Source organism: Phascolarctos cinereus, unplaced genomic scaffold, assembly GCF_003287225.1.
Source record: "Phascolarctos cinereus isolate Bilbo 61053 unplaced genomic scaffold, phaCin_HiC Scaffold_4;HRSCAF=312, whole genome shotgun sequence".
In the NCBI taxonomy this organism is placed as follows: Eukaryota; Metazoa; Chordata; class Mammalia; order Diprotodontia; family Phascolarctidae; genus Phascolarctos; species Phascolarctos cinereus.
In genome coordinates, this window is record NW_027555847.1 from 528,979,047 (window position 1) to 529,005,890 (window position 26,844).

General features: G+C 35.5%; 1 protein-coding gene and 1 pseudogene across 2 annotated transcripts in view; one reads left to right on the plus strand and one right to left on the minus strand.

Moving 5' to 3' along the window:
- The window catches only part of CCDC102B (coiled-coil domain containing 102B), a 796,232-nt gene that overhangs the window by 464,548 nt on the left and 304,840 nt on the right, over nt 1–26,844 (plus strand). The window lies entirely within an intron of this gene.
- Nucleotides 345–5,583, minus strand: LOC110207832 (crooked neck-like protein 1 pseudogene; annotated as a pseudogene).

Consider the following 26,844-nt stretch of genomic DNA (forward strand, 5'->3'; position numbering starts at 1 on the left):
AGGTGTCTTAGATCCTTGCATTGCTGAGAATAGCCAAGTCTGTCCAAGTTAGTCATTGCATAACATAGCTGTTACTGTGTACAACATTCTCCTGGCTCTGTTCACTTCACTCAGTATCAGCCCATACACGCCTTTCCAGGATTTTCTGAAATCTACCTGCTCATCATTTCTTATAGCACAATAGTATTTGATTACGTTCACATACCACAACTTGTTCAACCATTCCCCAATTGATGGGCATCCCCTCAATTTCCAATTCTTTGCCTCCACAGAAAGAGCTGCTATAAATATTTTTATACATGTGGATCCTTTTCTCATTTTTATGAACTCTTTGGGATACAGCCTTAGAAATGATATTGCTGGGTTAAAGGATATGTACATTTTAATAGACCTTTTGACATAGTTCCAAATTGCTCTTCAAAATCCACCCCCCCTTTTTTAAAAAAAATTACTTAGTGCCCCTCTGGAAATCTACATTGTTTAAAACTTCAACATTTTTGAAATTTGCATAATTTAGAAATATAAATATTATTTTTTTAAAATGATGCATCTTAAATTTAATAATTTCTTGTAAATTTTTGGTTTTATCCTGCATTGAAATTTTGATGAATCAATATTGCATCATGTAACCTTATATTATAGTAAACAAGTCATTACATACACATATTCCTGCCAATGTATGTTGTACTTCCCAATGGTGAACAACATGCTACTCTGCCAACAATTACCTGTTAAGACCTGTCAGTGAACTTGACCACTAATGGGTTATAATTTTTATTTTGTGTGTTTACTTAGAAAAATAAAGTAATTGCTGTGACTTTAACTCTGTTACACAACCAATGAAACATGTACAAACGGTTCTTCAAAATTTCCCTATCTTTTCTTCTTTCCTCATGTTTCCACCAACCCCCTATTTTCACTCTGCACCCCCCTCTCTCCCCAGTTACACCCAAGGCTACTACCACCCCACTGGATTGTTCCAGCATCCTGTTGGGAGTGGTATAACATACTTTGGGAACCTTAAGGGGGTGAGTGTGTGGGAAGGAGAGGAGGCTATTGATGTGTAATAAAATCCAGTGAAGCTCATGCTGATAGTCACAGAAGGAATCCTGACAGAAAGAGAAAGAGACACAGAAACAACTCCTACCTAACCTAATTAAGATTGAAACTTTCCTACCTTAGAAGATCTGCAAAGTTAGAGGCCTAAGAGACTCATTCTAGTGCTTTCTTTCCCAAATGTTCAATGCAGTTTTAGAAATGTAAATGCAGATGATCAGGGGAATCTCTAATAATTTAATAAATCCCCCCCAATAAAGTTGATAAAATTTCAAACTTTGAACCTTTGTCAGAAGGACACCTGCTATGGAGGTCGACTTGTACCTTAGTCCCTGCTTGAACATAGAATCATATATTTAAAACTAAAAGAGACCTTCTAGATATCTGGTCTAATCCCCTTATTTAATGAGCATGGAGAACTCTTCTGATTAGTCCCTCATGACTGGAGAAGCCTACTAAATGATTGGTGACTAAGGGAGTTGGGAGAGGAGAAGAAGACAAATTCTTGTTGCAGGAAGTGTCATTCCTTGTTGTATGAACGAGCAAGCTTTGGATGGCTCATTCTTTCACCTTTTTTTACTTACCGCACCATGCCTTCTCTCACTTTGCCTTTAAACTGCAAGTGGGGAGAGATGGGTGGGAGGGGATTTCTCTTCATTTTTCATTTACTTATTCCCCTTTTCTCATCAATACCCCTTCTACCCCCAGGATAGCAGAAAATAGTGATTTCCAAGAGAAGCACAGAGCGAGCATCCAGGGCTTGCCCAGGTGAATTAAATGTTTACAGACCTCCAGTTTCTAGATGACTTCTTATGCCTTTCCTCCTTCTCACCCATTACTTATTAATTTTAATTATACAACACCAACAGCAATAATTTGTATTTTATAGAGTTTTAAGGTTTGTAAAGTATTCTGCAAATATTATCTAATTTCATCCTCACAACAGCATAGTAGCTAGAGGCTATAATTATCCTCTTTACAAATTAGGAAACTGAGGCAGACAGAGTTTAAGTGACGTTCCTAGGATCACATGGTCTGAATTCAAGTATTTCTGACTCCAGGTGCAGAGCTCTATTTATTGCTCCAACTAGCTATCTCAACCAGAATCTTTTACTGTACTAATTTTTCCATTTCCCTTCCTAAAATACAACATGGACTGAGATTACTAGATCAAAATCTTCTTTACACAAGCATTTCATGCCTTTGAAGATAGTAATTAAGTCACCTACACTTCTCCAGGCTCTTTATAGTACTTATTTTCTGCTCTTTTAAACAGTGTTGTCACTTGTCTCTGGACTCTCTCCAGTTTCTTTACAACCATTAAAAAACAACATAATTTATCATGGTATTTTAGGTAGGGCTGGATGACGAAGTTTCTGTGAAATTGTTGTTTCACAGCCTTTATATGCCATTCTTCTTTAATATAGCCATTAAATTTTCATATCACCACATGTGAGAATCATTTTAGTTAGGGAGAATGCTATATTGCCCTTTCTGGTGTTTCTGGAACCAGTTATAACTAATTGAATGATTAGACCCTTGATGACCTTTGCCATCACCTACTAGTTTGTGAGTTTTATGAATGAAGGGGTCATTTCTTATTTAAACATCAAGTATCACCCAACACTCAGTACAATGTTTTACATACTAGTAGGTTTTTAGTTACTATTTATTGAATGATTGATTAAATACATCTTTGTTATTTGGTGAAGTCAATTTGTTGTCTTACAAAGAGAGTCTAGAGAATTCAGAAATATCACGTATTTTTCTTAAGTAATTAATTTACCTGTTGACTGGAAATATTTAAATATAAAACAAACATATTTAACTGTAAAAGATCATACCACATGAAACAAATATGTACATTAATAAAAGATTTAAATACAGTAGCTACTTGACTCAGCTTTTCTTCAAATATTTTATCTATTGTTATTCTATAATAGAATAGAACACTTTCCAAACTTAGGTTTCTGATTCTCTTAAAAATCAGTTCCAAACTTTTAGTTCTGTCTTCTGTTAACTATTGCTTACTGCTCCTGCTCCTAGCTGATCTCTGGAGTCTTTTTCCAGTTTGAAATATATGTTCCTATGTCCAAAGGGCAATCAAACTGTGCATACCCCTTGATCCAGTAATACCATTACTAGGTTTGTATCCTAAAGAGATCATGAAACAGAAAAAAAGACCTACATGTCCAAAATTTTTTGTAGTAGTTCTTTTTGTGGTGGCAAAGAATTAGAAATTGAGAGAATGCACATCAATTGGGGAATAGCTGAACAAGCTGTGATATATGAATTGCCCCAAGCGCCTGCATCCACGGCCATGGTCTGATGCTGGCAGAGTGTGAAGAGAGAAAGAATCATGGGCCAGGTGGAAGATGTGAAGAACAAACTTTGTTTATTGAACTGAGGGCTTAGGCTTATATAGTACTGGATCAAGCAATAGTCACATTATTTTCCATGAAAAGCACAAACCTAATTAAGTGATTTCCTTACTTTCTTGTACCTTGTCTTGTTACTTTCTTTCCTGTGTCCTGTACTGTACCCTATCTGTTTCTTCCCATCCTGCATCCTGTTCTCAAGGGACAGAACGGGGGGGTGGTGAGCCAACATCCTGAGTTTCACAGCTGTAGGGCTTATTACAAACTACAGGTAAGACCCGGGCTGGACTAAGCCCTCCAACTCCCCAGAGCCAGCCCTCTACAATGAATGTAATGGAATATTATTGTTCTATAAGAAATGACAAGCAGGCAGATTTCAGAAAAAAACATTTTAACATTGTTGTCCTCTTCTGAGTTTTTGTTCTGAGGCTCTTTTCTGTTTTATACTGTTTTTTTTAAGCCTATTTAGTGATCATTAGCTGATCTGTGCTTTGCCTAAGAGCCTCTGACTTGATTGACTTACTGGATTTTATGGTTGATGCTCACTAGGATTCCAGTAACATGAGTCTTTCTTCTTTCTCTTCACAGCTTCTCATAGTTTTGTTGGCTTCTTCATAAATTTGTTTGCATTTAGTTAAACTTTCTTCATTTCCTGCAGACAGTTCAAATTGGGAAAACTAATCTATTCCTAGACATGTTTTCACTGAAGCACTCTCTGCTGACTACCTGTTTTTTTCCAATTCTTTCCTGTCCAATTTCAAAATTGTCTAAGCATGTCTAAGCGTGGTTGGCTAATAGTCAATTCATATACTGTCTGGGCTCTCTCAATATCTCAAAGAATTTTCTCTCATTTTGCAAATTCAATCCATGATGTGCAATTTTGTGGTACAGGTTTCATGAACTTTCCATAAAGTTTATGGCAATAATAAAATTCTTGAACCTGCAGCTTCAACTCAATGAGGCATTAAATAATTTATTTTGGGGACACTTGTCAATAGAAGTTCCCAAAACTCTTCCTGTAAGTGGTAGGTTTTTCTGTCTTATTTCTAACTGGATGTACAGTAGCCGTATTTTGGCAAATGTACACTTTTCATGAGGAATCAGTTCTGAAGAACTTTGATATATCTGTCTAGTTCTCTCTGAATACTTTGCCTCCAATGCATCATAAAGTGCATAGTTGATCTAGAGTTGATCTAAATAAAATTTTAACTGCTTCTTAGATAGGTGGCACAGTGGCAGTGGCTCTTTCATACATGTCTCACGCATTGTTTGATTCTGCATCTCTTTTTACCAATTGCAAATAATCAAACCATGCATCACAATTATGTGGATTAGACTTCACCTCTTTTTTATACTGGAATCTCCATTTGCTCACAATGATATCTTCAGTACCTCACCTATTCCAAAATTTCTTTTCCAAGATTTTGTAATTTTTGAACAGTTCTTGGACTTCTTGCTTCAAAATCTTATCCAGAATGTATTTGTAGATCACTCATATTTTTTTTAAATTCTTTCTGAATTTCTTCTAACTTTTAAAAAGACACATAGAGATGTCCATCCATATGCTCCTGCCTAAAGAATTACAAAGTTCTTTTATATACTTTCCTTGCATGAGTAAAGTTGCCATGTTTTTCTTCAAAGCAAGCATACTTGATCTAGTTCTTAACATGAGGGTATATGAAGGCAACCTTTGGTAAATGCAATGTGCTCAATCTACTTCTTTATATCTCCATATGAAGTTGATGTAGGAATTCCAGGCTTGTTCCTCAGGTTGCCATTCCATCTAGTGTTCAAATACTTGCTAAACTCCAGGAATATTTATCTCCTCTACATAAGTGCATTTGTACAAGAACTGGTTGACCCAGGAAAGATTTGTGATGGCCCAATCCCAGATATTGCAGGCATAATTTACTTCATGATTCTTCGTTTCCATTTCTGCATATTTTTGACAAAGAGTGATATTTTGATAACATAGTATGGAATGGTCCTTTGGAATTTCTTTTAGGTTTCCAACCCACTCACATTGTGCATAGTTTGTCCAATTATTAATCACAATGTTCTTCCTTATGTTGTCCTCAAAAGTCTTTCTTTTCCTTAGTTTATTATCATTTAATTCTTTATCTACAATCTTCTGTTAAGGAGATGGTAGAAGAAGCTCAAGCCCAGGATTGATTAGTCATGCCTTTCCTAGCTTGTTGAAAGTTATTTTTGAACCCAAACTTAGAATTTTTAATTTATTCCTATTAAATGTTTGGTTCTTACTATCAGTCTCAACTGTGAACAGTGTTTTATATCTTGATTCTCTCATGCAGCATCAGCTGTTCTTCCCAGCATAGTATAATCTGCATTTTTAATGAGCATGATATCTATGTCTTTATCTAAGACATAAATCAAATTTTTGAATAGTGCATAAGACAAAGAAAGATCCTGAAATTATTCTACCAGATACTTCCTTCCAAGATAGAAGCTACAATCTTTTTGTTTACAAGCATGGCATAAGACTTCTAGAAAGAGAACTAGATCATGTTTTCCCATACAGTGTATCTTTTTTTTTTGATTAGGTAATGGGATTACGTGATTTGCCCAGGGTCACACAGCCATTATGTGTTATGTGTCTGAGGCCAGATTTGAACTCAGGTCCTCTTGAATACAGGGCTGGTGGTCTATCCACTATTCTACCTACCTGACCCTTACAGTGTATCTTTGTACCAAAATGTATCTAACTTTGTATCTAGTAAAGAGAATTACTTATATGCAACCTACTTCAGACAGTTTAAAAAGGAAACTATCACTTTCCCAAATTAAAAAAAAATCCTGTTTATATTCTAAAAAATCCTCACTCTAAAATTGCTAGTGTTTTACTGAACATGGTGTCAGTATGGCTTAACACTTACCAATTATCACCTTATTAAAACAATGTGGTGTTAATAACTTTTATAATTCTTAGCAAATTCAAACCTCTAATTTCAGTTCCTTCTTGGGTTATAACACTGAATCTTTTTTTATAGTCTGATATCATCAGTCCAAGATGGATGTGAGAGACATCTTGTTTAAGTTATAGTCATTCTTTTATAACTCTAATGCAACTTTTATTTTAATATTATGTATTACAACTGTTTGCATCTGTTGATAACAAGTTATATGAGGGAAGGGACTTTGATCTAAATTTTACAACACTCCATCAAATAGCACTATCCTCCCAAAATAGTAATTAATGCTTGCTGAATTACTAAATGCATGCATTTTCTCCAACTTGTTCAGTCATATCTGATCCTATTTGGGATTTTCCTAGCAAAGATACTGAACGGATTTGCCATTACCTTCTCCAGCTCATTTTGTAGATGAGAAAACTGAGGTAGACAGTATTAAATGACTTGCCCAGGGTCACATAGCTGGTGTCTGAGGCCTGATTTGGACTCAGGTCTTCTTGACTCTGGACCCAGCATTCTATCCATTGCACCATCTACCTGCCCTAACTTAAATTCTACTACAATCTAGTGATGCTGCTTCTACCCCAAACATTTTTTCAATGAAAACTTAGAAGTGACTAACCTTAAATTTGTGATAACAAGAGTTAAACTGAAGTTTACTTTAATGTTATCTTTGACAATAGAAAAAAATACACTCTAAGCAAATTAATCATGTATATAAGTATGACATGATAATTACTGAAGAGAATAAACTATTTTTTTTCACAATTTTAGACTCATCATTTCTGTAGCTAACATCTTATTTGATTTTATCTTTACCTCTCACTCATACTGGTGTGTTGGGTCCCCAGTGGAGTGAATACTCCCTTGGATACAAAGAAACCCTGTAGTGTTATTGTATTCCTAAAACTGTAGCTCACAAGGTCCCATTGTTGTGCTTACATATAGCAATAATCCAATGGGTACAAAAAGCTCAAATTAAAAGCATTTGTGATGCCATGATAAAAATGGTGGTCACAAAATTCACCTACTATCTTCCCTTCACCTTAAGCCTATAGCACAGTCTTTCACAAATATAACTTTGGTGGGAAGAACAGACGCATGCATAGAATACAGTAGTTATGAGGTACATAAAGAGAAAACACATCTGGGCAAAGTGATTTGTTCCTCCAGTTCTTCAGATTCCTGTTATTTTCTTCCTTGTGGTGTCCTTGAGCTTCTTCCCCTTGGGTACATTTTCTTTAATAGGCATGTTACTCTTCTGAGATCACTAAGTCTGTTTTTTCTCAGCTCTAAATCACTTAACTCATGAGTTCTAGGACTAATTCGCTCTTGAATCCACAATTGACTCCCTTCTCTGCTACCAAAAGTCATTCTTCTAAACCTTCACTCCTCCTTCCTTCCTCCTCTTTAATATGGTTTCTTCTATTGGGCAAATAGCTACACTATAAGATGCTACAATGGATGAAAAAGAGGAAGGTGCCCTCAGGGAGAGGTTCAGGGGTTATTCTACTCACAGCTGCTTCCTTTTTCTCAGAGTTGGCAAATTTTCTTTTTTTTAATTAATTAATTTTGATTTATCAACAATCACTTCCACAAGCTTTTGAGATATAAATTTTTCTTCCCTTCCCTCCCCAAGAAAGCACACAATCTGATACAGTATATACATATACATTTCTATTAAACATATTTTCACATTAGTCATGTTATAAGGAAGAATTAGAACCAATAGAAGGAACCACAAGAAAGAGGAAAGAAAACAAAACAGAAGAAAAAAAAAGAACAAATAGTATGCTTCAATCTACATTCAAACTCCATAATTCTTTCTTTGGATATGGATAGCATTTTCCATCATGAGATTTTTGGAGATGTCTTAGATCCTTGCATTGCTAAGAAGGACTAAGTCTATCAAAGTGAGCTGTCACACAACATGGCTGTTGCTGTGTACAACTATCTCCCAGTTCTGCTCATTTCACTCAGCATCACTACATACACGTCTTCCCAGGTTTTTCTGAAGTTTGCCTGCTCTTCATTTCTTATAGCACAATAATATTAAATTACATTCATATACCACAACTTGCTCAGCCATTCCCCAATTGATGGGCATCCCCTCAATTTCCAATTCTTTGCTACCACAAAAAGATGTGCTATAAATATTTTTGTACATGTGGGTCCTTTTCCCACTTTTACAGCCCTAGAAGCACTATTGCTGAGTCAAAAGGTATGCACATTTTTATAGCCCTTTGAGAATACTTCCAAACTGCTCTCCAAAATTGTTGGATTAGTTCACAACTCCACCAACAATGCATTAGTATTCAAATTTTCCCACATGCTCTCCAACATTCATCATTTTCCTGTTTTATCATGTTGGCCAATCTGATAGGTGTGATGTTGTTTTGATTTGCATTTCTCCAATCAATAGTGATTTGGAGCATTTTTTTCAGATGGCTATAGATGGCTTTAATTTCTTCATCTGAGAACTGCCTTTTCATGTCCTTTGACCATTTATCAATTGGGGAAAGACTTCTTTTCTTATAAATTTGACTTAGTTCTCTATATATTTTAGAAATGAGGCTCTTATCTGAGATACTGGTTCTAAAAATTCTTTCCCAGTTTTCTGCTTCCCTCCTAATCTTCTTTGCATTGGCTTTGAGCAAAAACTTTTCAATTTAATGTAATCAAAATCATTCATTTTGCATTTCATAATGTTATCTATCTCCTGTTTGGTCATGAATTCTTCTGTTCTTCATAAATCTGACAGATAGACTATTCCTTGATCTCCCAGTTTGCTTATACTATCAACCTTTATATCTAAATCATGAACCCCTTTTGGTTTCTTCTTTTTTTAAAAAAACACTTTATTTTGGTAAATGGTATGAGATTTTGGTCTATGCCTAGTTTCTGGCATACTCTTTTCCTGTTTTCCCAGCAGTTCTTGTCAAAATAATAAGTTCTTATCCCAGAAGCTAGGGTCTTTGAGTTTATCAAACAGTAGATTATTATATTCATTGACTACTGTGTCTTGCATACCTAACCTATTCCACTGATCCTCTACTCTATTTCTTAGCCAGTACCAAACAGTTTTGATGATTGCTGCTTTATAATACAATTTAAGATCTGGAATAGCTAGGCCACCTTCCCCTGCATTTCTTTTGATTAGTTCCCTTGATATTCTAGAGCTTTTGTTATTCCTAATGAATCCTATTTTTTTATGAAATAATTTTTGGTAATTTGATTGGTATAGCACTGAATAAGTAAATTAGATAGAATTGTCATTTTTATTCTATTATGTTGGCCTACCCATGAGTAACTGATGTTTTTCCAATTATTTAGATGTGATTTTTTGTGTGAAAAGTGTTTTGTAATTGTGTTCACATAGTTCCTGGGTTTTTTTTTTCAGGTAGACTCCTAAATATTTTATAATGTCTACAGTAACTTTAAATAGATTCTCTCTTTCTATCTCTTACTGTTGGGCTTTATTGATAATATGTAGAAATGTTCATGGTTTATGTGGGCTTATTTTATAGCCTGCAACTTTGCTAAATTTGTCCATTATTTCAAATAGTTTTATGTTTTTACTTGATTCTCTAAGTATACCATCATATCATCTGCAAAGAGTGATTGCTTTGTTTCTTCTTTGCCTACTTTAATAGCTTCAATTTATTTTTCTTTTATTGCTAAAGCTAATGTTTCCAGTACCGTATTGAACAACAGTGGTGATAATGGGCATCCTTGTTTCACCCCTGATATTATTGGAAATGCTTCTAGCTTATTCCCATTACATATGATGCTTGCTGAAGGTTTTAGGTAGATGCTACTTATTTTAAGGAAAACTCCATTTATTCCTTTTCTCTCTAGTGTTTTTAATGTAAATGGGTATTGTATTTTGTCAGAAGCTTTTTCTGCATCTATTGAGATGGTCTTGTGTTTTCTGTTAGTTTTGTTGTCCATATGATCAATTATGCTGATAGTTTTCCTAATATTGAACCAGCCCTGCATTCCTGGTATAAATATTACCTGGTCATAGAGTATTATTCTTATGATAAGTTGCTGTAATCTCTTTGCTAATCTTTTATTTAAAATTTTCACATCTATATTCATTAGGGAAATCAATCTATAATTTTCTTTCTCTATTGGCAAATTTTCTTTTTAAAGGCCACCAGAGATTTGACCAATCTGTAACTATCTAATGGCAAGCAACTACTGTAATTCCATCAGGAAAACTTCTTTACACATTTTAAGGGGATAAAAAGGTGTGGACGTGTCTTTGCAAATTCTTAACACATTAACACCTCATTTCTCTGTTACTTTGCCTTTTTCTCTGATTTTATCAATTGGTTATGGACCAATTCATGTCCCCCACATACAAGCATTTTGTATAGTAATAGATAATTCTTATCTTTTACATAAAACATGAAGTAGAAGAACCCTTAAAGATCATCTCATCCAATTCCCTAATTTTTTAGATAAAATGGGTGGGATTCCAAATTATTAAAGGACTGACCCAATATCATACAGATATAAAAATTTTAAATACAGAAAATAAAATACATAGGATTACAAAGGAAACCAGTTATATTAATATATGTTTATTGAAATATTAAAACAAATAGGTTTGCAAGTTAAGAACCCATGCTTTACTTTAAGTGATATATTCTGCTTACTCAATCATTCCATTCTCATAACAACAACAACAATTAATTTAACACATAAGTTTATGGCGTGCAATGAAGATTTTCTAATTTCTCTTTCTTTTTTTTCTTTTGGTGAGGCAATCGGGGTTAAATGACTTGCCCAAGGTCACACAGCTAGTAAGCGTCAAGTGTCTGAGGTTGGATTTGAACTCAGGTCCTCTTGACTCCAAAGCTGGAACTCTACCCACTGTGCCACCTAGCTGCCCCGATTTTCTAACTTCTTCCATGTGGTAATTACAGCAAATTCATCTAAGCTTGTAATGGCCTGCATGTTGGCAAAAAAATACTGCTTTCAGGTTCATCCATATCTTGACTCTTCCTAAAAACATTTGCACAGTTATTAGTTCATCAAAATCAAACCACCAAAGAGAACTAATGCATTTGAATACTTTATCCAAGCCAAATGTTAGTAAATCTTTCCTTTCTACCTCATAATACTGTGCATCCCATTGCTTTGGACCTTTAAACTCTTCTATTGATACTTTTACTCTTTTCTCCAGTTACCCACCAATTAGGAATAAATGTTTCTAAGCCTAATCTTCCTACACAGCAGCATGTGATTCAGCTCTCCCTTTCCTTGACTGGCTTAATGTATGATTCTGACCCTGAATTTCCTCTCCCTTGAACACCAAGCTAGATACTCTTCCCTTACCCTTTGGTCTATTCATCTTTCCCTTCATCATTTTGTTAATGTCACTATATTTCTCTTAGGCAATATTTTCCTGCTTTTAATACATAAGCCTATGATTAAGAGAGTAGTAAGAAGGAAGGTAAGTGGGAAATAATTAGGCACCCATATTTTTGGCCTAAATGATATAGAACATTTCAAGTATTTGGAAGAATAAATTTGGGTTTCTGACTAAATGTGTGATTTGTTTTTTTTTAATTTAGATTTTTATTTTCGTGTAAATGTAGTTACTGTGTCCTTTGAATAAAGAATGATGAGAAAAAGAGAGAGCAATGAAATGGTAGCATATATTTTGTTTTTAATTGTCAATTGTATTAAAAAAAATGTGGCATTGCGGTCAACACAGCTAAAAAACTCTCACTTTTCATAGGATCTTTGTCTTAATATACAATAAGGAACTGATTTAAACCATAAGGTATCTGATTTAATTTTGAGATAAGAAGGAAACAAGACTGATAAGAAGGAGAACAAGGGCCAATAATTTAAACAGCCAACATGTTGGTAGTCAAAGTTTTTCCATTCCAAAAATACCTTCTTTTGCATGACACAATGAGTATACAAATGAATAAAAACACCAACCAAGTGGATCTCCATGCCAATGGTACTAATGGGGTTTTGTCATTTTCCTAAAGACAAATTGGAAAAGTATGAAATTTACATTACAGTAATTATTTCTGAAGCTTGGTCTTTTAGTCAATTTCAAATTGAAAGGTCATTTTCTTTCTAGATACTATAAGTCTGGTACTTATGTAGGAAGGAAAATAATCTTTCCAGTATGCTTAATCCAGTGGTAGTTAAGTTAGTTACACACTTAGAGTTCTAAGGATATGAAGCAGTGGTTTCTGCCTATAATGATAAAGGTAAGTCTTTATTTTTTTCTCTTTCATTTATTTATTTATTTATTTTTTCCCATATGCTTTTGAGTTGAAAATTTTTTTGCCCTTTTTCTCCACCCCCCCAAGATGGCGCACAATCTGACGTAGGCTTTACATTTACATACCCATGAAACATATTTTCACATTAGTGAAGTTGTATGTAAAAATTAAAACCAATAGGAAGAACCATCAGAAAGATGAAACAAAACTCAACTGAAGGTAAAAATAAGTGAGAGCGATTCGACTTCCATAGTTTTTTCTTTGGATGTGGACAGCATTTTCCATCCCGAGGCCTCTGGAGATGTCTTAGATCCTCATAATGCTGAGAAGGGTTAAGGTTAACATTCTTAGTCATTGCATAACATGGCTGCTATTGTATAGAAAGTCCTCTTGGTTCTGCTCACTTCACTCAGCATCAGACCATATAAGTCTTTCCAGGTTTTTCTGAAGTCAGCCTGTTCATCATTTCTTATAGAACAATAGTATTCCATTACATTCATATACCACAACTTGCTCAGCCATTCCCCAATTGATGGGCATCCTCTCAATTTCCAATTCTTTGCCACCACAAAAAGAGCTGCTATGAATATTTTTGTACATGTGGGTCCTTTTCCCATTTGTTTGATCTCTTTGGGATATAGCCCTAGAAGTGCTATTGCTGGATCAAAGGGTATGCACATTTTTGTAGCCCTTTGGGCATAGTTCCAAATTGTTCTCCAAAATGGTTGGATCATTTCACAACTCCACCAACAATGTATTAGCGTTCCAATTTTCCCACATCTCTCCAACATTTATCATTTTCCTGTTTTGTCATGTTGGCCAATCTGATAGGTGTGATGTGGTACCTCAGAGTTGTTTTGATTTGCATTTCTCTAATCAATAATGATTTAGAGCATTTTTTCATATGACTATAGATGGCTTTAATTTCTTCATCTGAGAACTGTCTGTTCATATCCTTTGACCATTTATCAATTGGGGAATGGCTTGTGTTCTTATAAATTTGTCTTAATTCTCTATATATTTTAGAAATGAGGCCTTTATCAGAAGACTGGTTGTAAAAATTCTTTCCCAATTTTCTACCTTCCTTCTAATCTTAGTTGCATTGGCTTTGTTTGTGCAAAAACTTTTCAATTTAATGTAATCAAAATTATCCATTTTGCTTTTCATAATGTTCTCTATCTCCTGTTTGGTCATGAATTCTTCTGTTCTCCATAGATCTGATAGGTAAACTATTCCTTGTTCTCCCAGTTTACTTATGGTATCAGCCTTTATATCTAAGTCTGAACCCATTTTGACTTTATTTTGGTATATGGTGTGAGATTTGGGTCTATGCCTAGTTTCTGCCATACTCTTTTCCAGTTTTCCCAGCAGTTTTTTTCAAAGCTGGGTCTTTGGGTTTATCAAATAATAGATTACTATAGTCATTGACTACTGTGTCTTGCATATTTAACCTATTCCACTGATCCACCTCCCTATTTCTTAGCCAGTACCAAGCAGTTTTGATGATGCTGCTTTATAATACAATTTAAGATCTGGAATTGCTAGGCCACCTTCCCCTGCATTTCTTTTCATTAGTTCCTTTGATATTCTGGACCTTTTGTTTTTCCAAATGAATCTTGTTATTATTTTTTCTAACTCTATAAAATAATTTTTGGTAGTTTGATTGGTATGGCACTGAATAAGTAAATTAGCTTAGGTAGGATTGTCATTTTTATTATATTAGCTGGCCTACCCATGAGCAACTGATGTTTTTCCAATTATTTAGATCTGATTTTATTTGTGTGAAAAGTGTTTTGTAATTGTGTTCATAGAGTTCCTGGGTTTGTTTCGGGAGGTAGACTCCTAAATATTTTATAATGTCTACAGTAAGTTTAAATGGGATTTCTCTTTCTATCTCTTGCTGTTGGGCTTTGTTGGTAATATATAGAAATGCTGATGATTTATGTGGGTTTATTTTATAGCCTGCAACTTTGCTAAAGTTGTTTATTATTTCAAGTAGTTTTTTACTTGATTCTCTAGGATTCTCTAAGTATATCATCATGTCATCTGCAAAGAGTGATAGCTTTGTTTCTTCTTTGCCTATTCTAATGCCTTCAATTTCTTTTTCTTCTCTTATTGCTAAAGCTAAGGTTTCCAGTACAATATTGAATAACAGTGGTGATAATGGACATGCTTGTTTCACCCCGATCTTATTGGAAATGCTTCTAGCCTGTCCCCATTACATATAATGCTTGCTGAAGGTTTTAGATATGCTATTTATTATTTTAAGGAAGACTCCATTTATACCTATGCTTTCTAGTGTTTTTAATAGGAATGGGTGTTGTATTTTATCAAAAGCTTTTTCTGCATCTATTGAGATGATCATGTGGTTTCTGTTGGTTTTGTTGTTGATATGCTCAATGATGCTGATAGTTTTCCTAATATTGAACCAACCCTGCATTCCTGGTATAAATCCTACCTGGTCATAGTGTATTATTCTTGTGATAAGTTGTTGTAATCTACTTGCTATATTTTGTTTAAAATTTTTGCATCTATATTCATTAGAGAAATTGGTCTATAATTTTCTTTCTCTATTTTGACTCTTCCTGGTTTAGGTATCAACACCATATTTGTATCATAAAAAGAATTTGGTAAGACTCCTTCTTCACCTATTTTCCCAAATAGTCTATATAGTATTGGAATTAATTGTTCTTTAAATGTTTGATAGAATTCGCATGTAAATCCATCTGGCCCTGGAGATTTTTTCCTAGGGAGTTCATCAATGGCTTGTTCAATTTCTTTTTCTGAGATGGGGTTATTTAAGTATTTTACTTCCTCTTCGGTTAATCTGGGCAATTTATATTTTTGTAAATATGTATCCATTTCACTAAGATTGTCAAATTTGTTGGCATATAGTTGGGCAAAATAATTCCTAATTATTGTTTTAATTTCCTCTTCTTGGTGGTAGCTTCCCTTTTCATTCTTGATACTAGTAATTTGGTTTTCTTCTTTCTTTTTTTAATTAAATTAACCAAAGGCTTATCTATTTTATTGATTTTTTCATAAAACCAGCTCTTAGTTTTATTTATTAGTTCAACAGTTTTCTTAATTTCAATTTTATTAATTTTTCCTTTGGTTTTCAATATTTCTAATTTGGTGTTTAGTTGAGGATTTTTAATTTGTTCTTTTTCTAGTTTTTTTAGTTGTATGCCCAATTCATTAATCTCCTCTTTTTCTATTTTATTTATGTAAGCATTTAGAGATATAAAACTTCCCCTAAGAACTGCTTTGCTGCATCCCATAGGTTTTGGTATGTTGTCTCATTATTGTCATTCTCTTGAATGAAATTATTGATTGTTTCTATGATTTGTTGTTTGACCCAATCATTTTTTAGGATTAGATTATTTAGTTTCCAATTATTTTTTAGTCTATCTTTCCATGGCCCTTTATTACATATAATTTTTATTGCATCATGATCTGAAAAGGATGCATTTAATATTTCTGCCTTTCTGCATTGGATTGTGAGGTTTTTATGCCCTAGTACATGGTCAATTTTTGTGTATGTGCCATGTACTGACGAGAAAAAAGTATATTCCTTTCTATCCCCATTCAGTTTTCTCCAGAGGTCTATCATACCTAACTTTTCTAATGTTCTATTCACCTCCTTAACTTCTTTCTTGTTTATTTTGTGGTTAGACTTATCTAGTGCCAGGGGGAGGTTCAGGTCCCCCACTAGTATAGTTTTGCTGTCTATTTCTTCCTGTAACTCCCTGAACTTCTCCTGTAAGAATTTGGATGCTATACCATTTGGTGCATATATTTAGTAATGATATTACTTCATTGTCTATGGTGCCTTTTAGCAGGATGTAGTTTCCTTCCTTATCTCTTTTGATTAGATCTATTTTTGCTTTTGCTTTGTCTGAGATCAGGATTGCTACCCTGCTTTTTTTACTTCAGCTGACGCATAATATATTCTGCTCCAGCCTTTTACCTTTACCCTGTATGTGTCACTCTTTTTCAAATGTGTTTCCTGTAAACAACATATTGTAGGATTATGGTTTTTAATCCATTCTGCAATCCATTTCCGTTTTATGGGAGAGTTCATCCCATTCACATTCACAGTTATGATTACTATCTGTGTCTTTTTCTCCATCCTTTCCCCCCATTTATGCTTTTCTTTCTCCTTTTTCCTTTCCCCTTCACTAGTGTTTTGCTTTTGACCACCCTCCTTCAGTCCCTTCCCCCTTTTATTATCCCTTTCCCTTTTCTTCCCCTTTAGTCTTACTGCTGCTTCCCTCCCTTCTTTCCCCCCTCCCTTTTCTTTCCCCTTTTCCCTCCTACTGCCTATAGGGCAAGTTAGATTTCTATACCTAACTGATTATATTATGCCCTTCTTGAGCCAAATCTGATGAGAGTAAGGTTCAAACAATGCTCCCCCCCTTTCCCTCTGCTGTAATAGGATTTTGTGTCTTTTCCTGTAATGTAATTTACCCTTGTCTGCCTCCTCCTTTCTCAGTACTTTTCTAAGATCAGATTGATCCACTTATTTGGATCCATTTAACCCACTTGATTAGATTTTTTTTTATCATTACATCAAAGTCAACTAATATCCACCCTCTTTATGTATACTCCTTTAACAAGGTGTAATAACAATACAGTTCTCAAGGGTTGCAAGTCTCATATTCCCTTGTAGGGGTTTAAACAGCCCCCCCCCTTATTAACAACATATTGTATCCTTCTGTCCCATTTACCTTTTTAAGTCCTTCTTGAGTCCTGTACTTGAAGATCAAATTTTTTGTTGAGCTCTGGTCTTTTTATCAGGAAAGTTTGGAAGTCTCCTATTTCGTTGAATATCCACCTCCTCCCTTGAAAAATGATGCTCATTTTTGCTGGGTAATTGATCCTTGGCTGCATTCCAAGCTCCTTTGCCTTGCGGTCTTTTAATGTAGAAGCTGCAAGGTCCTGTGTAATCCTGACTGTGGTTCCATGATATTTAAATTCTTTCTTTCTGGCTGCTTGCAGCACCTTCTCTTTCATCTGGTAATTTTGGAATTTTGCTATTTATTTCTTGGTTGTCAATTTGGGATCTCTTTCAGGTGGTGATGGTGGATTCTTTCTATGGTTATTTTCCCTTCTGGTTCTAGGACTTCTGGGCAGTTTTCCTTTATGATTTCCTGAAAGATACTGTCCAGGCTCTTTTTTTCATCATGATTTTCAGGTAGTCCAATAATTTTTAAATTGTCTCTCCTGAGTCGATTTTCCAGGTCGGTTGTTTTACTGATGAGGTATTTTACATTTTCATCGATTTTTTCATTTTTTTGTTTCTGTTTGACTGATTCTTGCTCTCTCATAGAGACATTAGTTTCCATTTGTCCAATTCTAGTTTTTAACAGATTGTTTTCTTCTGTTAGTTTTTGTACTTCCTTCTTCAACTGGCCAATTGTGTTTTTAGACTTGTTTCTTCAGTACTCTTCTGTTAGTTTTTGTACTTCCTTCTTCAACTGGCCAATTGTTTTTTTAGGGACTTGTTTTCTTCAGTGTACTCTTCTGTTAGTTTTTGTCCTTCCTTCTTCAATTGGCCAATTGTGTTTTTTAGGGACTTGTTTTCTTCAGTGTATTTTTTTTCCAACTGGCCAATTGTATTTTTGAAGGACTCTTTTACCTCTCTCATTTGACTATTAAAATCCTTCTTGAGCTCTTCTAAGAAGGCTTTTTGGGCTTCAGACCAGTTCATATTCCCTTTTGTTGTTGCAGATGTGGGTTTGTTGACAATGTTGTCCTCTTCAGAATTTCTGTCTTGATCTTCACTCTTCTCGTAATATGAGTCTATGGTACGTTTCTTTTTACTCATGGTGTTTCTTTATTCCCTGGCCTTTAAAGAGATTGAGCTCTCCTGCTGGGGAACAGAGGGTACTGACCCAAGCTTCTTGTGTTGGGAGCCTAGGTCTTGGTCACTGGCTTTATGCTGGGGCCTCTTATGCTGGGAATTGGAGGCTGTAGGTTTCTGGCAGCTTACCTTGTGTTGGGCTGGAATCAGCAAGGCTGGAACTTTCAGGCAATTCTAGGTTGCCTGCTTTTCCTTTCCTTTAGCTTTCTTCAGCTCCTTTTAGATGGGTGCTGCAGGATGTTTATCTGCCTGGGGCCCCCTGCAGTGTTGTCTCCCTTGTTCTGCTAATGCACTGGGAGATTCCTTTGCAGTGGAGTGCTGAGGTTCCTGGTGGTTTTCTGAGCTGGTTTCCACCAGTTCCCCTGCCCTCACTGAGGCACTTGGAGGTCCAGGTGTTGGTGTTTGCTTGCTCTACCACCTGGGCTTCAGGATTTCTTCACAATTGGCTTCAGGGCTCCTACAGCTCACCTGGTGTTGGGTTGGAATCAGCAAGGCGGGCTTTAGGAAGCCTTTAGGTTGTTTTCTTCACCTCCTTTCAGATGAATGCCGCAGGGTACTTATCTACCTGGGGCCCCTTGTTTTTGCTGAGGCACTGGGAGACCTGTTTGCTGGGCTACTGCACTGCTGCTCCTTGTCTTTCTTCTAGTTCAGGTGTTCCAGGGTTTTTTTTTTCTGGGTGATATTTTCTGGGTTTGCAGAGGTTGATAGGCGGGAGTGAGAGCGACTACCTTTTCACTCCACCATCTTGGCTCCCGGAAGCGGAACTGAAAGGTAAGTCTTTATGAAGGTAGGCTTTTATTTCCCCTGTATTCCATTTCTTCTGTAATTCTTTTATAACTTTTATGACTGTTCTATGCAATCTATAATTGAAAAATAGTATGCTGAAGTATGACTCTTACAAATATAAGAGTCAATATGAAAATTAATAATTGAATGCATTTTGTACTGAATAACTCCATATGACACACTAGAATTTTTTTTGGCTTGACTGGTTAGCAAATATCAACCTATTGGACATTTTTTTTTCCTTTCTGGAAGATGGTGGTTAAGTAAGTGGAATTATTGTTCAATAGGAATAAATATGCTTAATTTTATTACTTTAAAATACAAGCAACTCTGGCTAATTATACTTTAAAATATAAATCAAAAAAAGCAAACTTTTACTATTTTATTCCCTATCCTAAGTAGTAGCAAAGTAATTTTCAGCATAAAATCCAAACTGTGTCTTGGCAAAAATACTACTGATCAAATGATGCTCTCCATTTATAAGTCCTTTTTCTAGTATGTTGGATTCTTTGATTCTGTTTCCCCATGACTGAAATAATTTTTCTGAGATTATTTAATTTGGCAATCTAAAGATAAAGACCATTTGTCAGGATCACCCAAATTTGATAATGAATTCTCAACTCAAGACCTATTTGAGAACTATATAATTTCTGTTTCATATTCTTCCTTTCACTCTCCTATTAAATAATTTCATAGTACACATGATGAGTTCATGGTGTGGGCAGTGGATAGCTTTACTTTCATTATTTATTAGATATTATTTAGACCCTCTAGATAAAATAACAAATTGTATATGTAATTCATCAGTTAAATAAAATAAAATTGTTATTCCTAAAGAAGTCTTACTGTGTATAATTCCTTCATATGTCAAGGCACATACTGTAGCACTCATATGAATATGTGATCTCATCAATATGTATACTCCCTTCAACAATGAAAATTTTAACTCGTATATGCCTAACTATCCTATATACGTCTCATTTTTTCCACTAAAGCAGTGTGCCATACTAAATAAATATTTATTGACTGCCTGCCTGCCTGAGTTATAACTGGATTTACCAGACACCATACTCAACATATCCCAAACAACAGTCATTATCATCTTTGTTCCAAGCCAACCTCTTTTCCAAACTTACTGATTTCTGTCAGGATACCAGATACTCAAGTTCACAAACTTATTATCATCCTCATTCATGCTACACATGTAGCAAGTAACTTTAATTTCTGTTGTCACAATATCCTTTTTATCTGTAACCTCAACTCTCATTACTATTCAGAGTCAAGCCTAGCTCAAGCCCTCATCAGCTCTCCTCTGGTCTACTTCTATATCCTCGTAATTGATCTTGTTGCCTCATTTCTCATCTCTCCAATTCATCCTCCAAGCAGTTGCCAGTGTGGTCTTCCTAGAGTTCATATCTGACCTCACACATTCAGTAAACTACAGCAGCTCCCTTTGGCCTTGAGGATCAAATATAAATCCTCCCATTTGGCATTTAGGTCATTCACAAAATGGCTCTATCCTATCTTTCCATACTTAGAAAAAATTACTCTACTTCACTAAAATTATGCTTTAACTAAACAGTCATTTCTCTCCTTCACACAAAGCAGTTGATCTCCTTTCTCCATACCTTTGCACTGGCTGACCTGATACCAGCAATTCACTTCCTCCTCACATTTGCCTCTTAGAACTCTTGATTTCTTTCTGGGCTGAAGTCCAGTGTTTCCATTTGCAGTCTTCCTTGATCCACTCTACTGCTAGTGCCTTCCCTCCAATATTATCTTGTATTTATTCTGTATCTTTTTTGTAGGTACTTATATATGTCCTTGGAGCCTTCACCAGTTAGGTTGTAAGAGCCTTCACAGTAAAGACCATTTTACTTTTGTTTTTTTGTTTTTTTGTGTTGTTGTTGTTTTAGGCAATGGGGTTAGTGACTTGCCCAGGGTCATACAGCTAGTAAGTGTTATGTGTCTGAGGTGGGATTTGAACTCAAGTCCTCCTGAATCCAGGGCCGGTGCTCTATCCACTGCGCCACCTAGCTGCCCCTTACTTTTGTTTTTCTATAACAATATTTCACACAGTGCCTGGCACATTAAGCACTATTGTTGTCTGTCTGTAAGCAGATAGGTATGTCAGAAGAACCAGTAGCTAGAAAATACTAACCTAAGGTAATGTGGCATGGGGTTGCTAAAATAAAAACTTAAGCCTTTGTATATCAATTAAGACCTAGAGTTAGGTGGACTGAGGGAAGAAAATAATCAGAAGACAGAAAAAACTTTCTAAGGATGGAAGGGCACCGAGACACAGGTTTGTAATGTGTCCTAGAAATAAGTGCCCTTATTGTATCTTTGTCTTTCTGAGGTTAATCAGTAAAAGGAGTGTAACAATTGAGTAGTACATCACGACTGCATGATCAAAGTAAGCCTGTAAAGGTAAGCTAGAGTCTATGTAAAGAAAGGTTGGCCAGTTGTTCAACCTCCTCTCTGTCTGTACGCTGAAAGCTCTGGAAGCAGCCACTGCAACTGATGCTGATTCAGTCACTCCTAAGACCTGCTCCTGGTTTGCTGAGGCCTGGTCTGTGCTGGTGCAGCCTGCACTGGACTGCACTCTACTCTCATTCCAGTGTGACAAATCTTTCCTGCTGACCTTCATAGTTCCCTTTGGCTAGAAAATTATCAGTGATATCAAGAACTGGCTTACTGACACTTTATATCTCCTTTAGCACAAAACACAGTATTTTCTATACAGTAGATGCCTAATAAATGTTTGTCCAGTGAATGACAGAGTAAGAGAGGGCTGAAGAACAAGAATAAATTGTCAAAAACTTATGAGGCATCAGTGATAAGGACATTTTGAAATTGATATTACTTTGATCTCTTTGTTTTATTCTGGGGAAGGGACTAGTGATGTATTCCTAAAGTGATACCACTAGGGTAGTGCTGGAGCTAGGATTTAGTAAAATCTGAAATATTCCTTACTTTGAATATACAGTAGAGAGATACAAAGTAGGTTACCCTGGCTGGATTGGAGTCTATAATACTTAATATTAAAGGGCAAATCTTTACAGTCTTAAAATGAATGAAGAAGAAAAAGGAGAACTATTCTAGTAAATTAAAGAGGCCAAGGAAAATATCCATGGTTGGAGAAAGGCCAAGAGATGCTTTGCTCTGGGGAATCAATAGAGAATTGAACTGAGAACCAGCAGCACATTTAAGATAGCAAGAAATAATTTAACTCAGACATCATTATTATGAAATAATAATTTGATTCTGCTAGTCTTCTTGTCCTATCAGAGAGAAACCAAAGAGACTTCTATAGAAAGTATTTGAGATTTAGAATTTATGAGATATGGCTAGTAAATATCTAGAAAAAGAAAGCAATCACAAAGAAAGCATAAAATCTTTAAAAATAGGACTAAACTTATTTCCTTTTTTGACAAAGTTACTAAATGGTTATACCTGTGAAATGGTATGGCTAGTATTTACCTAGGTTTTAGCAAAGCATATGGTGAAGCCTCTCAAGCTATTCACATGCAAAAGACTGGTAAATTTGGGCTAGATGATAGTATATTGGTATGGATTTGGAATTGGCTAACTGGCCAGACCCAATGAGTAATCTTTAAAAAAATGAATGGACACTTATTAAATGTCCACTGTGAACTAGGCATAGTGCTAAGCACTAGGGATAAAAATAAAAAAGTGAAACAATTACTGCTCATATGGATTTTATGTTGGGTAGGTGGCACAGTGTATAGAGCACCAGCACTGGAGTCAGGAGGACCTGAGTTCAAATCTGGGCTCAAACACCTACTATCTTCGTTACCCTGGGCAAGTCAATTAATCCTTTTTCCCTTAGCTCCTCATCTGTAAAATGAGCTAGAGAAGGAAATGGCAAGCCACTCCAATATCTTTGCCAAGATAACCCCAACTAGGATCACAGATAGGCAGACATCACTGAAATAACTCAATAACAACAATAAAATGGATTGTATATTGTAATAGGGAGGTATAACACCTACAGGGGAATGAAGGATAGGGAAGGAAATTTCCATCTGGAAAGTCACAGAGGTTTTGAGTGCAGTCATATACCAGTTAATTGCACACACTTTCCAGTAGCAATGGGAGCACTGATTTGATTACTGTTTTCCGCAAAAGAGCAAAAGATGGAAGGCTCAGGGAGGATGAGGAGTGTGTACATTCGGTGGAGCAAATGGCAAGATGCTTCTTCTAGGAAGGCTTGGTTTCTCGATGAATGGGTAAATGCAATACAATGTGAGTACTGTGACAGGTTTAAATGTAGTAGGTTTTCTCACCTATGATTTGGGATAGCTCAACCATAACACTGAATGCTTAACTTGAATGAATTAAATCTCTCAGGACATAGGAATATGGTCTTTGGAGGTCCTGGTATGTAGGGTCACTAAGAGTTAGATGCACCCCTGGAATTTCTGTTGGCCATGTTATGTTTAGTATTGTTTCAGCGATGGCTAAAAGTTATCACTGGCATGTTTTACTAAATTTTTAGATTGCTCCAACCTAGTAGGAATAGATAATATACTATATGACAAAAGTCAGATTTAAAAAAGCTAGGGTACTGAATGAAATCAAATAACATTAAATTTAATAGGAATTAATATAAAGTCTTATACTTTGGTCAAAAAAGTCACTTTATGAGTACAAGTTAGAAGTATGGTTAGATAGTATTCTGTCTGAAAAAGGTTGTGTTAGTTTCAGTGAGCAAAAGCCTAATTTAAGTAAAACTATATGGTGTCCAAAAAGATAATTTGATCCCAAGCTGAAATAAGAGTACAGATTCCAGGAATTATAGTCCTGCTATCCTTTGTTATAGTAAGTTTACGTCTAGAATATTGTGTTCAATTGTAGGCACACATTATGTGAAGGACATTAATAACCTGGAGAACATTGAAAGGAAGGCAGTGGAAGATGCCTGAATTTATAACAGGCCATATGAAGATTGGTTAAAATGACTGTGGATGTTTGCTCTGGAGAAAAGAAAAGTGTGTGGGGGGGGATAATGAGACAGGTGATGATCTTAATATATCATCAAGTATTTTTTTTTTTAGTGAGACAATTGGGGTTAAGTGACTTGCCCAGAGTCACACAGCTAGGAAGTATTATGTGTCTGAGGTCAGATTTGAATTCAGGTCCTCCTGACTCCAGGACTGGTGCTCTATCCACTGGGACATCTAGCTACCCTCTATCTTCAAGTATTTGAATGGTTATCACACAGAAAAGGGATTGGACTTGTTCTATTTGGTTCTTTTTTTTCTTTTTGTCTAGGCAACGGGATTAAGTGACTTGCCCAGGGTCACACAGCTAGTAAGTATTATGTGTCTGAGGCCAGATTTGAACTCAGTTCCTCCTGAATCCAGGGCCAGTGCTCTATCCACTGTGCCACCTAGCTGCCCCTCTATTTTGTTCTTAAGAGCAGAACTATGTAGAATGAAAGTGACTTGAGGACAGAAATTTTATTTTTTCCTCGTTTCTCACTTGGCTATACTACCTTGGAACTTCTCTGACTTCCCTACCTTGCTGTGGGGAAACTTATTAGAATCATCCTTCAAGATCCCATTATTCTTAGTCTAGCTCAACACTACCATCTGCTTCTCTAATTGAATTATGTAACCTCCATTTAAGGAGAGAGCTCAGCTCAGAACATCTCCACATTTCTTACCTGATTAAATTACTCTGTGATTTCTTAGATATCTCCACCATGCCCCTGATTTGAGTATCTCCTTTCAACTATTCAGCTTCCTTTTGTGTGTTGTCTTCTCCATTTGATTATAAGCTCCTTGAGGGCAGAAACTTTTTTTTATTGGTATTTGTATTCCCAGCATTTCCTAAAGCCTGGGACATAGTTGGTACTCAAAAATGTTTGTTAACTAAATTATTAACTATTTTTGTCTATCTCCCTAACACCTAATAAAAAGACTTAAAGGTATTAGTGCTTAATAAATGCTTGCTGAATTTAATTAAATACAAGTAGGAACAATGAATGGGTAGAAGTTTCAAAGCACTAATTTTGCCTTAACGTAGAAGAAAACTTCTTAACAATTAGATCTATCTAAAAGTGGGTTGTGTTTCTTTAAGAAGTGCTATGTTCTGTTTAATTGAAGGCCTTGAAGCAAAGGGTAAGTAGTACTTGGGTATGTTGCAGAAGGAATTCATTTTCAGGTATTGTTTGGATGTGAAAGCCATTGAGTCTTCATCCCACTTTGAAGTCATATGATTCTGTGAATTAGAGTATGTAAAGAAGAGATAAAGGGAGGCCAATTAGGATACTTTTGTGTGAGGTAAAAAGACTTAATGTTGTAATAGTGAACAAGGAAAGGAAGGGTTAGAAGAGACAGGGTAGATAGAATAGGCAGGATTTGGTATGTCTGGTTGGATGTGCGAGATGAAGAAATTATTAGCACTGACTGAATGATGTAATGATGGGTGCATGGAGAGGTAGAGATGTCAGGAAGAGAAGTGTGTTTCAGGGAAAAGATGAGTTCAATTTTAGATGAATTCTAGTTTCAATCCACAACTTTTGTCTTTATAAAAATTGTTCCTAGGAAATATCCCCAAGCCACTGACCTTCCAAATATCCTAACCCGTGTACTACCATACTCCCACCCCTAGTGCAGCTAATTTACAGGCAAAATATTGGGGTGGGGTGTTGGGATGATAAAGCAGCATCAACTTTGCTGCTAATTATGACAAACCAATAATTTTGCTCAAAGGCTATATGGCTGGGTAATAACATAATTCCATTTTCATTAATGCATGAATGGTTATTTGAAAACTGCTACATTAGCTCTTGTCAGAAAGGATAGGACAAAACTACAGTTTCTGAATGGTAATAAAAGAGACAATATAGTTGTAGCACCTAAGCTGATTGCTTTATTGATTAGTTTAATAACAAGCTTTTCATTGTAATAGCTATTAACTGGTTAGCAAGAATTTCTTTTTAGTTCACATTAATATAATTTTTTAACGTGTCCTGTGAATCAAATATTGCACGGGATATATGGAAATATATACAACACATTCCCTGCCTTCAAAAAATTTACATTCTTGGAAGGGAAACAGCACTTGTAGCAACAATCATAAGAAAAGTCCCCTCAAGAACAATAATAAACAAGAATAAAATATTTAATGTTCACAATTTAAAAGACCACAGCACTCCTTACAATGACATCTACCCATTCTCACCATCAGACCCTTTTCATTTTGTAATCATTTTGCTTTCCTCCACCTGGAACTCAAAATGTTCCAAAGGACTCTGGTGATTCTTATCTCTTATCTTTCTTTTTAAGAGAAGTTTGTATCAATCCTCCCTTGCAGATATTAATATTCCAGGTAAAATATAGAGTTCCTATTTCTCTTCATGACTCTATTGAAATTATTTTTACTTATTTTGACTCCTATGATAGTTTCCATATGCTGTATAATTCAAGAGAATTTAATGCATTGTTTCAAATTTTCTAAAATTGTAAGAGATTGAGCATGCATTTTCATAATCCAATTTGTATCATGCCAATTTATATTCTTAAAATGGAATTTTCCAT